The sequence below is a fragment of the Sapajus apella genome, unplaced genomic scaffold (genome assembly GCF_009761245.1).
Source record: "Sapajus apella isolate SASKATOON/1434 unplaced genomic scaffold, GSC_monkey_1.0 scaffold6, whole genome shotgun sequence".
NCBI lineage: Eukaryota > Metazoa > Chordata > Mammalia > Primates > Cebidae > Sapajus > Sapajus apella.
Window position 1 is genome coordinate 4,401,611 of NW_022436946.1, and position 10,287 is coordinate 4,411,897.

Consider the following 10,287-nt stretch of genomic DNA (forward strand, 5'->3'; position numbering starts at 1 on the left):
GGTGATGCTTTTCCTGGCCTCAGGTAGTTTTCTCACATGTGAGCACTGACTGGTACTCTGCTTCATGCTCAGGGGCTGTTTGCTGCCTATTTCCTGGATTATTTTTTGGTGCAGCTCTCTTTTTGTAAATACTCTTCTTGTGAACTCTAGCTACTTTGGCTTCCTTGGATCCTTAGTTCCCTGTTCTCAACCTAGGGAATCTGCTGAAATCTACCAGTGATCTCCATCCCTGTGACATGACCTGAAAATGCTCTTACGGAAGTAATCTGGGGCAACCACAGTGTTCGTCTTGTTTGTTTCCTGTCTCTGTGGTATCATTCTCCTACACTGCCAGATAGCCACTCTCCAGAAAACCATTGTTTCCTATATTTTGCTGGATTTTTAAATTTGTTTCAAATGATAAATCTATTCTTGTTTTTCCATTTTGCCAGAAAGCAGAAGTCACTGTCACACAATTTTGAAGCAAAAGAAATAACAAAAGAAAACTTGTTTATGGAAATCTTATCCCTTTCTAGATTTTTAGAAACATTTTCTATTTAACATATTGCCATGGTATGAATGTTTATGTGCTCCTCAAATCTATATGTTAGAATGCTCATTCTCACAGTGATGGTATTAGGAAGTAGGGCCTTGTGAGAATACTGCTAATTGCCTTCTAGCAACACTGCCATTTGAAAGATAATAATAGCAACAACAATAATAAATGGATATTGAATACTTGCCATAATAAAATATAATCAGATTCATAAATCCAGCTGAGAGACCAGGTGATTCAGTGTCTACTTAAGAAAAAAGAGCTGATTAGTAATAATATTAGTTAATGCTAAAAACATATATTATACACCAGGCACTGTTGTAATTCTTGACAAATATTTACTAATATGATCTACTATAATTAGTCTATGGGAAAGTTCTGTTTCTATATTCATTTTATAGGTGGGGTAACCTAGGCATTCTCCAGTCTCTCATCTTGTAAATGGCAGAACCAAATTTGAGCCCAGCAGTGTTATTCCAGAGTCCCCCTCTTATACTAATCTCTCTCAATTAGCCTTTAAATTTGTTTAAAAATGAAAGCCAGGGATTATCACAGCTCTGTTCATGTAGGAGTTCAATTTTTTCAGAAGATGCAAAGCAAATTTCTGAACTATCTTTGCAGCAGTGCTCATATATGCATGCAGGGAGAATATTGGGTACAGCCCAATATTGTCATTAAGTTCTTTGTCTCTGTTTTAGGGTAGAAATGATATTGCAAAATGCTGAGTTGTGGATTGTCCTTTTAGTGCTGTCTGATAGAATGTTCTGTGATGATCTAAATGTTTTATATCTGTAACATCCAATAGCCAGTAGACATACATGGACATTGAACCCTTGAAATGTGAATAACATAACAGAAATGAAAATTTTAATTTAGTTTAATTTTAGTTAACTTAAATTTAAATAAAAAAGTCACAAGTGGTTAAAAGTCACTGTATTGAGCAGAGCAGATCTATGATGAAGAAGTTTTCACTTGTCATGACAAAGGGCAACACAAAAAAGCTTCTGTGAGATACTAATTAAAACCTATGAGAACCAAAATAAAGCTCTTCTAGCCACTCTCTATGATTTCATTACACCCACTCTTCCCCTTCCCTCTTCCCTGCCAGGCAAAACACACACAACATAAACACACACATAACACACAGAGACACAGACTCTCTCTCTCTCTCTCTCCCTCTCTCTCTCTCTCTCTCTCCCTCTCTCTCTCTTTTTCTCTGTCTGGTTTTCTCTGCCTGAAATGCCCCTCCCCTATAGCCTTGCAAATGTCTCCTTCCTTCTCAAAATGTCATCTTTCCTTTCTTGCTCCCCTGAATCCCCTTAACAAAATTGATTGCTCCTGTGTTCCTAGGTGTGATGGTTAATTGCATGTGTCAACTCTACTGTGCCATGGTGCGCTCAGTGTAAACATTAATTCTGGCTGCGTCCATGCAGGTATTTCCACATGAGGTTAGCATTTAAATCAGTGGACTCCATAAAGTAGATGATTCTCACTGGTATAGGCTGGCATCATCTAACCTGTTGAAGGCCTAAATAGAAGGAAAAAAGTGGAGGAAAGAGGAATTTTTCCCTTTTGCTTCTTGCCTGCTTGCCTGAGCTGAGACATCAGCCTTCTGTGCTTGAACTGAGATTTACATCTTCCACTCCCCTGGTTGTCAGGCATTCAGAATTGGACTATAATTATACCACTGGCTTTACTGGGTCTCCAGCTTGCAGATTATAGGACTTTTCAGCCTCCATAATTGCAAAAGCCAATTCCTCACAATCTAATACGCTAGCTATAAATGACCTCTGTGATTTAAAATTAACTGTTTATCAACAGGATGGATTGCTGGAGTAACGAAAGAGAGAGAGACCAGGGACTAGAAGACCACAATCCAAACTGATTTCACAGAACTGCACAAGGGCATGAAATGTCCCTGGTAGCACGTCAACCAATTATGTATTGTTAACAATCTCAGCTTTGCTCCAATTATTCAAAAGATAATGAGTACATATTACTTTTGACAGCGTTGCCATATTTCCCTCAGTTTAGCAATAAGAATTTGTTAGAAATGCACCTCATCATCTTGCTTAAAACATAGAACTGCCAGTTTGGGACTTTTTAGTAGAAAACAATGGCATGCAGGATACTGATATGACTCCTGTGAATGAGTTGACTTCAGGAGTCCAACTTTACCGTGATACTATTCAATATGCCCAAGGTATCCCCACGGTTTGCAAGTATCCCCACAGTTTCTTGGAAGGTGCCCTTAAAGATTTCTTTTGTAGGCTGCAAAAGAAATCTTTAAGGGCACCTTCCAAGAAAAATGTAATATCTCTCACTACTAATGGGGCAGTCAGGATGCACTCCTCATATAAAAAGAATATGAATACACTACTATTCACCTGGAGGAGTGCAGTCAGTTGAGAGCCTCCTGCTCTAGTGCCCTCAGGAGACTAGATATGCCTGGGTATGGTGTACCAGGGCCTGGCCATCTGCCCCTTATGCAGAGTTCCTCCTCTGTCACTCTTTGCACCAGAGCTCTCTTTTGGTTGGCTGAGGTTTTGTCAGTGGTATACTTAATGCCCTTTGAGGCTAGGCCTGCCGAATCCTTCTTTCCTATTCTCCCTTTCTGCAGGGGTCAGACTTATATCACAGTAGTCTGAGTCTTTCTTTGTCTATTCCTGCTTCCTTTTCCTCTTTATCTTTCACTGAAATTACTCTTGATAAATTTCTTGCTCTTCTAATTATATTTTGGTGTCTGTTTCCCAGGAGACATAAACTGATACAATTAGATCAAATATTAGAAACAAGAATCAGGCCTATAGAAGCACAGGACTTACCTCCATGGCCTCTCCATCTGCTTCTAGGTTGAATTAGCAAGAGAAACATACATTGTTTCTTATTTTTTATTCATTTTTACTTTAAAAGTTGGTCTTTTGTAGAACTGTGTTCCAGAAACAGAAATAAGTTCAGCTACTGTCAAAAACTTTTTTCCCTACTTGATCCATAAAGTAAAAGAAGTAACAGGTTACAGTAACTGGCAAAGTGGGATTATCTAGTTTTGCTATGCCAGTAAGAATGAATTAAGACAATTTTTTTACAATAGGAACATACACAAATATAAATCCATATAAATAATTTTTCTATTGCCTAAAAAAGATCTATGATTCTGTTTCTTAACATATATGCTTCCCACTAGACCAAACACAAATTTGAAAGGAAAAAAATATTCTGGAATTGGTTCTTTTTTGAAAGCTATATGAAATATTTACACTTAGGCCAATCATAAGAAAAACCCTAAATTCAAATGCAGAATTCTCTAAATTCTTATGCTTATTGTAGACACAACGAGAACATTCTGATATTCAGAAGTTTGGCTTTGTAGAATGATAATACCTCAATTAAGTCTAACCGTCCTGTGGAAATTTAGATTATACTTGGTAGCAAATCATCATGCTGTGAAGACATTATAAATTCTATAAAGCTATATGACTTTTTCACATATTAAAATAAGTAAGAAATCAGTTTAAACTTACTGGAACTCCTTTTCTAAAAGGAACTTTAGAGGTTGTTTTTAAGCCACCACCAGCACTGACTTTATTGTTTTAAAGCTATTTCTCGGCATTTAATGGAAAAAATGAAAAACAGAGTTACCTGTATTGCTCACAGATTACCTCTAAATTATTTTGTTTATTTTTAAAAGTGAAATCCCTCCTCAAATAACAAATATCCATCACATAAATCTTTATCACCCCTGAGAGGATGTAAATAAATACTGGCAGATTATAAAGACTTGTTGATGACAATTTAGACAGCAATAACTCCAAGATAGACCTAAAAGTTCTGCAACATGACCAGATCAAGTGGTGAAAGACCAAAAGTCAAAGTGACGGGCTAGGGAGAGATCCCAGGACACCTGGGTGCTAAACCTGCCTCTGCCATGTTGGAGGAGTTCTTGACCTTTCCAGGCCTATTTCCTCACTCAGACTGTGAGAGGACAGGTTTTGAGGATGTCTAAGCTTCATTCAATTAGCAAGGCTACTTCCCTTGGATAAGAAGAACCAAGAGTGAACCATAAATATTTCCAAGGTGTAAAGTTCGAGCATAAAGAAAAACCTAACCAGTCTTTCCCTCCGTCTTCTCACGGAAGATTGATTTAGAAAAAAATTAACCATCAAGTACAAATGAAAAGATGTTTAACTAGTCATAAAACCTGCAAGTGTGATAAATGAAAGCAAGTAGTTGAACAAAACTTGAGATGCTTTGTACCCTTCTCCATCTTTAATCTGCCCTTACACATCAGCTTCAGGGCCTCCATGAGAGGGGTCATTAAAGACCTAGGGATTACAACAGAAGGTTTTTCGTAAGAAGGCTCAGTTTTTCCCTACAACACACTTGCATGCACATGCTGGTCAAATAAATCTAGCCCATTTGACTAAAACAGAATGTTTCTCTTCTCTTCTTCTTTTTCTTCTTTTTTCTTTTTTTTGAGACAGATTCTTGCTTTGTTGCCCAGGCTTGGGTGCTTTGGTACAATCTTGGCTCACTGTAACCTCCACCTCCTGGGTTCAAGCAATTCTCCTGTCTCTGTCTCCCAAGTAGCTGGGACTACAGGTGCACGACACCATGCCCAACTAATTTTTTTTTATTTTTAGTAGAGACAGGGTTTCACCATATTGGTCAGGCTGGTCTCAAACTCCTGACCTCAGGTGATCCATCTACCTCTGCCTCCCAAAGTGCTGGGATTACAGGCATGAGTCACCGTGCCTGGCCCAGAATGTTTATCTTTTGAGCTACTATTTTAAATAAATAGGATAGAACTTTTCGATTTCTAAGACCACCAAATAGTTCTAAGAACACCAAATAGTGTTCTTTTAATCTAGAAGACATTATCACTGTCATTGTTGATATAGCATCTACTCAGTTACAATCCTGATTTTCAAAAGTCAAACCCATGTTGCAATCATTACACAAGAAAGGAATTGAGGATAGGGAATACTAAAGATGTCGAATGTTATCTCTGAAGGAGCCAAGATTAAACTTTTTATGTCATATTCATTTTAGTTAATTTCTAAGTCTTTAATAATCCAATTTGAACACAGTTGGGAGTGTCCTCATTAATCTAGGTCTGATGACATGCGCAAAGCCATACTAGTGAAGGGAACAAATAAGAAGACTGGCAATCAAAACATAATAAACCATGTGCCATAATAGAAGAAATCCCAAAATCCAGTTTGAGGAGATGAAGAAAGCAGGATATGAATGGGAACCTGAACAATGAGGGGAGTAGCTAGATTTTGGTGGGATTTGGGGGAAAGGGAGAACACAGGGTCAGAACAGTATTTGTAAAGATTCCAGAAGCATGAGAGATCAGATAATATTTAAGACTAAGTATAGAGTTTGGGATAATGGGAGCAGATAATGGCGAATGGAAAGACTGGAGAGGCAAGTGGGACCACATCATGATGGAAGGACATGTTGAAACTCCATTTCCAAACACTTTTCACCTACATTCTGAATCTTCATTTTATCTCCACAATAAACATGCTTAGAAAACATACTGTCATTTTCTTTTTTTCATTTTTTTTAAGACAGGACCTCATTCTGTCACCCAGGCTGGACTGTGGTGACATGATCATAGCTCACTGTAATCTCAGACTCCTTGGTTCAAGTGATAGAACCTACTCTTACCTCAGCCTCCCGAGTAGCTAGGACTACTGGCATGTACCATCACACACAGCTATTCTTTTTATAAATTTTTTTGTAGAGATGGGGTCTTGCTATGTTGATTAGTTTGTATTGGCATTTTTATAAAAGGGAATGAAGGCTCAGAGTAAAGTGATTTGCTAACATTTCTTTAACAAATGTGCTCTATATTCTACTCATAAGACTGTCTCCTATATCCTAAAGTGTTAAAAGGTGGCTGGAGGAGGAATGTTGATAGCAAGTGTTCTCCTGCCATTCATTCTGTAATTCAGAAGTTACTCCTAAGCCACAGACTTCCACACCCATCTGCATTACCCATTAGAAAATTCAACCATGGCTTTTATAGGATTTAAACCTAAGACTGATTCCCTAGAGGGTCGTTGGCAGAAATAAAAAGTGACTCATTGGACAGAATTAGTATCCTGGGATTCTTGCTTCTATTTTTAAAGTTATTAGAGCCAGAGAATTCAAATTATTAATGACAAACTTCATGGGTAAGTTAACCAAGTAAGAATGACAAAATTTTCCCTGGATTATAAACTGCACAGTCACCAACAACTTGGCAAGATTAGGAGCAAAATTTGTACAACAGTTGAGTAATGTGGTGACTTGGCCGTCCTCTCTATATGAGTGACTTGTCACTGGCTATGAGATCTACTAAACTAAATCTAGATAGAAGGGGCTTTTAAGTAATATCAAGTTGATACTTGAACTCTGACTGGATCTTAGATTTATTTCTCATTTATCCAAAATTCCTTTTTTCAGCCAGATGAAACAATGCTCAAAACATTGAAAGTCAATATGTGTTGATAGCAGGATTCCTAATTTTTGATCAAGTAAAATTTATGTTTTCATGTCTTCTCAATTCTTTCCAGGCATTCTTGAGTTGGGAAGCATAAACAGTATTGAAAATGATGAGTTAAAAAACATTTATCCAGATATTGAGTTTTGTTGAGATTTCTTACAGTAATCTGTACTACATGGCATAGTTCAAATATACAACACTTTTGCTGTTGGAAATCTGGTAAGCTTCCCATCTAGACAAGATTTTGGAAATCATATTAGGTACTAGGCAAAATATGATCATATGAACTACATTTTGATTAAAGATTAATGGGCATATTAGAACTTTCTCAAAGTTAAGCAAGAAATATATCTCAAATTACCTTAAGCAAACAGACAGAAAGGAGGAAACCTCATCTTAAGTAAGTGGGTCAGGTACGAATAGACTGAGGAGACCATGCAATGTCACCAGGCTTTCTTCTTCATCTCTGGATATGCTTGCCTTGATGTGCTCTTCATTCATAGGTTGATATGGTTAGATTTTGGGTCCCCACCCAAATTTCATGTTGAATTGTAATCCCCATGTGTCAAAAGAGAGACCAGGTAGAGGTAGCTGAATCATGGGTGTGGTTTTCCCCATACTGTTCTTGTGATAGTGAGTGAGTTCTCAGGATATCTGATGGTTTTACAAGGTGCTCTTCCCCCTTCGCTTAGCACTTCTTCCTGCTGCCTTTGGAAGAAGATGCCTTCCTTCCCCTTTGGCTTCCACAATTATTGTAAGGTTCCTGAGATCTCCCCAGCCATGCTGAACTGTAGTCAATTAAGCCTCTTTCCTTTACAAATTACCCGGTATCGGGCAGTTTGTTACAGCAGTGTGAAAACTGACTAATACATAGATTTTCCAAGTCTTGGCAAAACAGTGCCTCTGAGCTCCATTATTCTAACAGCTGCAGATTCTAGTGAAAGTAAACACCACTCTTCCTGGCACTTAGAAATACAACCTGATTTGAGCTACCTGCCCATTCTTCATCACAGTTTGCAGAGGGAATAATGAGTACTCGACTGACCTTTGATTGACCCTGAATTTAGTTGACCTTGAAGTAGGAAATGGGTTGTTTCTCCAGAAGGAAAAAGTGCAGAGCAAGTAAAAATAAATAAATAAATAGCTTACAGATGTCTTCCACACAGGCAAATCAAATACAGAAAATCTTTCCACAGGCAAATCAAATACAGAAAACCTTTCTCTTTTGGTAGCCAAAATAGATAAGCATCTTTAGAAAACACATTTTTGCAATACTCTCTACATATTTGAAGAATATATTATTATGCTATTAGAAGGAAAAAGATTGTCTTACTCTTCTACCAACAAAAATTGCTTAAAATCACAATTTTTTTCCCAGTAACCAAACTATTAAAATACATTTTAATGGACTTAGTTACTTTAAATTCAAGTAACTATGAGTTAACATATTCTCTGCAGTGAAAACACAAACAAAAAACTTTGCTCATAATATATCTTAATGGAAGTTAATTAGCTGACACAGCTGGCAAAGAAAACAAATAAGAAACAGAATGATATTTAGGCAACTAACTAAATTAAAAAGCAGGTCTCTGTTTCTGGAACCTGTCATTGTGCTATATGCCCCCAAACTCTCACACTTATTGCTAAAAATCCCTAGTATCATTCAAAAGTTTCTTTACCTCAGATACTTTTAATAAAATGTTGACAAATTCATCTCTGTACACAACTTAGGAAAAAAAACCCTCTATTCCATGACTGCTCAATAAATAGATGTTTACTTGTAATCTCTTCTTCTGATAGCTGACTTTGGGATTTGAGGCAGGGAAAAAGCAGGCAGGGGCAGCGGGAGGATGGAGAAGAGGATGTGAAGATAGGGAACAGTCAGTGTTTCATGTTAGACCTAAAAACAAAAGAAAGGAATTCTGAAAGTTGGCGCAGTATCACATTATAAACAAAATGCCTTCCCAAGCGATTGTATAAAAGGCATTTCACAAGTTAAACAATTACCCTACTGCCATGGTTGTGAAAGAGCAAAGACTAAAAAAGGAAACAGCCTACCTTCTTTCTCAACCCGTTAAGGCAGATATTCTCAGAATCTTTGAGGCTGAATCTCTCATATGAGTTGATTCCATAACATTCTCTCTTAATTCCTATTCATTCTAGAAGTGTGATTTGCAATCTCTTCCTTATGAAATTAAAAAGTTTCTTTTTAACACAATTTGATGCCGTCTTTTGACTTAATTAGGCCATACTATGAGCTTTGACTTAATTGAGCCATACTATGGGTTTTTCCCACTCAGAAAATGAGGTCCATAAAGCTAGAGGTTGGAGAACTGCCCCGAGAGGATTTGATTCCTTCGAGGTGGGCTTTCTCACCCACCCCGTCTTCTCTGAATAGACCTGATCAGGTTGAAGTGTTATTTCCCTCTACCTGAGCTTCTCTAATTAAAGACTGGTTTCCGGGTCAGAAATATGGTCGGTGCATACCACTGCTTGCTATGGAGAGTGTTTTGCATATATGGATTTTGATAATTACATTTTTTTATTCTGATAAAAGACAGTCAGCTGCTTACATATAAAAACAACCCATAATAACCTCCTATTCACAGAACTGCAAATGCTGACATTGGTTTGTTCCATTGTTTAGACTTTCCACTTACCCTGCCTGTCCATTCCCCTAAACCCATTTCAGTGGAAAATGGGCACATGGTGCATGAGGAAGACATACCTGCTGGGACCCATAGGAAAGGCCTGCAGCAACCAGAGGAACTGGGAGAATATCAGCCCCTGGGAAGGAAATCACGTGCTTTGGAACAGTTCATTTAAAACATGATGGGGGCAGGTAAGAAAGAGGGAAGAGAAAATAAAACTTGTCTTTGCCTGGCTCTGCTCCTACTGGTTTTGCTACATCCTGCAGAGAGGGGTGTGGAAGTTAAAAGCACTTGTGTTGTCTTAGTCAAGCCTAGAACTGAAGCTGCCCAACATCAAACCTGCCCAATTGCCTAGGACCAGCATTTCCAGCACTTCCAGTTGTCCATATCTGCACTTCCAGGAGTAAACAGGCAACTGAAATGCAAGTTGGTCAGCAAAAATCCTGGGAAACAAGTTCCTGGTAGAACAATGGCTAGATAAGAGGATCACTTCTGTGTCTGTATTACAGTGAGGTGCTAAATGTCACAACCCAAACCACAGGAGATTTTCAAACCAAAATCATAGCTTGAACTGCAGTGAGCAGAAAAGCATTAAAAGTGTGTTA

The 10,287-nt window shown here is 37.9% G+C and overlaps 1 long non-coding RNA gene across 1 annotated transcript; it reads right to left on the reverse strand.

The window, feature by feature from the left end:
* Positions 1-1,844: 1,844 nt before the first annotated feature.
* LOC116549172 lies at positions 1,845-5,046 on the reverse strand. Its single transcript, XR_004267734.1, has 2 exons — positions 2,832-5,046; positions 1,845-2,785 (listed from the first exon to the last, which is right to left on the reverse strand). It is a non-coding gene; the product is annotated as an uncharacterized LOC116549172 (long non-coding RNA).
* Between the last annotated feature and the right edge of the window lie 5,241 nt (positions 5,047-10,287).